The 3,531-nt window shown below is 40.0% G+C and overlaps 1 pseudogene; it reads left to right on the forward strand.

Moving 5' to 3' along the window:
- Positions 1-1,374: 1,374 nt before the first annotated feature.
- Positions 1,375-2,399, forward strand: LOC149178166 (uncharacterized; annotated as a pseudogene).
- The last annotated feature ends 1,132 nt before the right edge of the window (positions 2,400-3,531 follow it).

A 3,531-nucleotide genomic window follows, 5' to 3' on the forward strand; every position in this document is an offset into this window, starting at 1 on the left:
CTTCTATTCTCCATGCACAATCGGAGTACGTTCGAGCCACCACCATGCTTCCAATCGTCAACCTTCAGAAGCCGCTGAACTCTAGATTGCCATTGCAGATCCGTGTGCTTCATGCAAACAGTGCACTAGAGCCATTAGTCCCTTTATCCAACCATAACCAGGTAATTACCCGTTTTACTGAGAAACCATATTTTCATATTCAACTTGGACTAAATTGCTGTGAAAATCAAGAAATTTAGTGATAGTAAGTTGTTCGACATTCTAGAGGCTCCTTGAAATGATCCAATTCTTCACAAATTCCCTGGAATTCCCTACCGTCGTCCTTGAATCCACAAGAACCAAGGATGGATGCTCCAGTTGCCTTGGATATCGGGCCAGTTACCACACCCCATAGAGATTTGGACCATCTTCCCCTAGCTAACAGAGACTTTCAAATAAAGGACCTCACCTTTGATGAAACCCTTTTCAAATTGCATTGCAGGTACAGAGATAATTACTTAAACCATGCAGATAAGATAGGTCTTTGGGAATCAAACCTGCCCAAGTATCAATTCCCCAGTGTCCATGTCTTCCGAGATATTATTCACTACTGTTGTTATCACTTAAGAATTCTAATTTCAAAACCGCTCACATTAGTTTGATGGTAAAAAAAATAAAAATCAGTGCTAGTCTAGTTTTGAGTTTTTGTTTGCCTTAGAGTCTGAGTCTTAGGAGTCCACTATGCATCCTCATTCACCACTGGTCTCATAATTCACACAATTTCCATGTGTTAGCTTTGTTCAAAGGTTATTATGTGCTACAAAGCTCCTTAAGTGATTTCGTAGCACATAAGTCAGTTTTAGGTGTTTTCGCAGCGCAACATGTTTCATGTGATTTCGTAGCGCAGAAGCCCGGTCTAGGTGATTTTGTGCAGATCCATAGCAAATCTCACCTAGCTGTCATACTTATCAGAATCTGCTGTGTTTTAGGTCGTTAGGTGTCTTGCTACTGGCACATGTTGCAGTTGTTGTTGAGAAGAAGACAAAGGGTTCTGTTTACGATCTAAATGCATTTAATGGAAAGTTGCTTGCTGGCATCAATCAAAGGATTCAGTTATACAAAAGGGAGCTCCGTGATGATGGTTCAAGAGAATTGCAGTCTAAATGTGGCCATCATGGGTACCTCCATATCCAATTTTTCTGTGGTCAGAGCTCCAAGGGAAAAAGTTTCATGTTTCATTGCATCCCATTCTGCTTCTACATGGGAATATAAAGGCCAAAGTCAGTCGTCATGGTGTGGATATGTGAAGTTCAATAAACTAAGAATGCACGGAAAAAGTTTTGTGATGAGATTTCTTTTGGTCTAAAAGATAGGGAGATTTCTCTTGCAAAGGCTATGTTATTGATTGCTGTCGAGGATGAAGCATTTATGTCTTATAATCGAGATATGGATGCTCGAGCAGTTGTAAAGGAGGGGCGAGAAGCTCCCAGTCTGTCAAAGGTTACCTACGAATGGGCAAGCTTAGATGCCTTTCCGCTAGATGGCAGAAGCATTATAGCACGGTTGTCTGAGCTTGACATTATAGCAAAACAAGTGGAAGCAGAGTTAGTATCAAAAGAAATTGGGTGCCATTTGTTGCAAGTTTTGGAGGCGGTGAATTTTGTTCTTTTTTATTTACGAGGCTTTACTAGAGCATCTCTTCTTAACAATCCAAAGCAGTCATCCTTGCATCAAGTGCTAAAATTTGCATCTGGAAGTGGAATAATGCTGAGCATAATATATATTGAAGTTTGCCAAAGACTTGGAGTTACTATTGTAGGAGCTCGTGTTGGGGAAAATTTTTTGATATGGCCCAAAACTGAATACACTGAGAAGTTTTTTCAACTATCTGAAGGAGAAAGCTGGTTTTCTAAAGTAAATGTGGTTGTGTTAAACATCTTGGATCAAAAGCTTTTGATTTGAACAACAGATCACTTCCAGATATTGAGCTTGGATCAAACAGAGACATAATTGCAGTTGCTTTGGCAAATCTAAAAAGGCTTTATTGGAAGCGTGCATCAAGGGCCCATCCTGGCTTATTGCTAACTTCTCCTCTTCGACCAGTGCACCATACTTCTGACCAGCCCAGCAAGTTTGATAACTCAAATGCTTTAACATTGCGCCCCCAAGAATTTTGATTGTCCATTATGTCATCCGAGAGGCTTCTCATTCTTCAACCACATAACTGGGCATTGCGGAGAGACCATGGCATGCTTTTATACCATAGCAGACGCTATGGAGAAGCCGTCCAAGAGCTTAGTATTTGTATGACCTTTGCCCCAGTGGAAGAAGCAAAAATTCTGGATCCTTTTGTTGAAAAACTGCATCTAATGCGTGCTGAGTCTTCGTGGACACCTATGGAATTCAGTTCTCGGCCATAGGATTGTCTTTTGATGTACAGTTAATAGTCCATTAGTTGAAGAACATGTTTTGATAGTTTCCTTTCAACATTTACCTTCTACTCCTTCCCTGCCTCCAGATGCAGATAGTGAATTACAGAGGCTTGCGCATACTCTTAAAAGATTTTTTTTCAGGAAGCATGGAAATGCAATGATTGTATTTGAGAAGTAATTGAATCTAAGGATCGATAATCATGCTCATTTACAGGTTGTTCCCATACCTTTGGCCAAAGCACCAGCTGTGTGAAGTGAATTTTAAAAGGCAGGGAAGAAGTTAGGATTTGAGTTTGATGTGATTAGACCTGGAGAGAATGATATTGATGTCAGAATGTCATTGAAGAAAGTGTTACATGGAGAAATGGGCTATTTCTTTGTGGAGCACCTGATTCAGTTGGTCATTCTGGAAATGCTATTGCAACTGATAAAGGGCAAACAGGCAATGCATCCATTAATCAACCAGTGAGGTACCAGCCAGCTTCATACAGTTATATTTGGAACAGTCAATGGTGTTATTGATGTCATTGCATCTTTTCCTCAGGAGAAATATCTGTTTCTTGAAAAGTTGCAAGAAAATCTTTTCAAAACAATCAAGGGAGTAAGGTGCTTAAGCCATGAACACTGGCGATCATTTAGCTATGAAAGGAAGACTGTGTTTTTGAAATTACACAGCAGTTTCGTAGTGCGCTACGAAACTGCTGTAGGTGATGATTTTAACGCAAATCAAGCAGTTTGAATTGTGAGCGGGAATTTTAAAAGGGAAAAGTCTAAAGGGTATGCAAGACATCATCTGGAGCTGCCAACAGTAAATCAGGTCAAGACAGGTGGATGCTTAAAAAGGTTGAATATTCAAATCCAATTTCAAATTTTTGTTGTTGTAAAGCCCCTTTATCACCGTTCAAGATACATCAAACGAGTTTCCTGTAAGAAACTTTTTGCCTGCACACATGTTCATCGATAAAGCTTACAACGCATCAAGAACGTGGCAGTCTTCCACATTTTGGGTAATTAAAGGCTAAAGTACATGCTTCTGTGCATTCGAATATAATGGGGAAAACTGAAGCCGAGAAGCAAGGGTAGTCTCCTGATATTTCTGAGCAGTTAAAAAGATTCAACA

Source organism: Pinus tabuliformis, chromosome 4_1 (genome assembly GCF_031772625.1).
Source record: "Pinus tabuliformis cultivar Carrire ecotype Pingquan chromosome 4_1, CPIR1, whole genome shotgun sequence".
NCBI lineage: Eukaryota > Viridiplantae > Streptophyta > Pinopsida > Pinales > Pinaceae > Pinus > Pinus tabuliformis.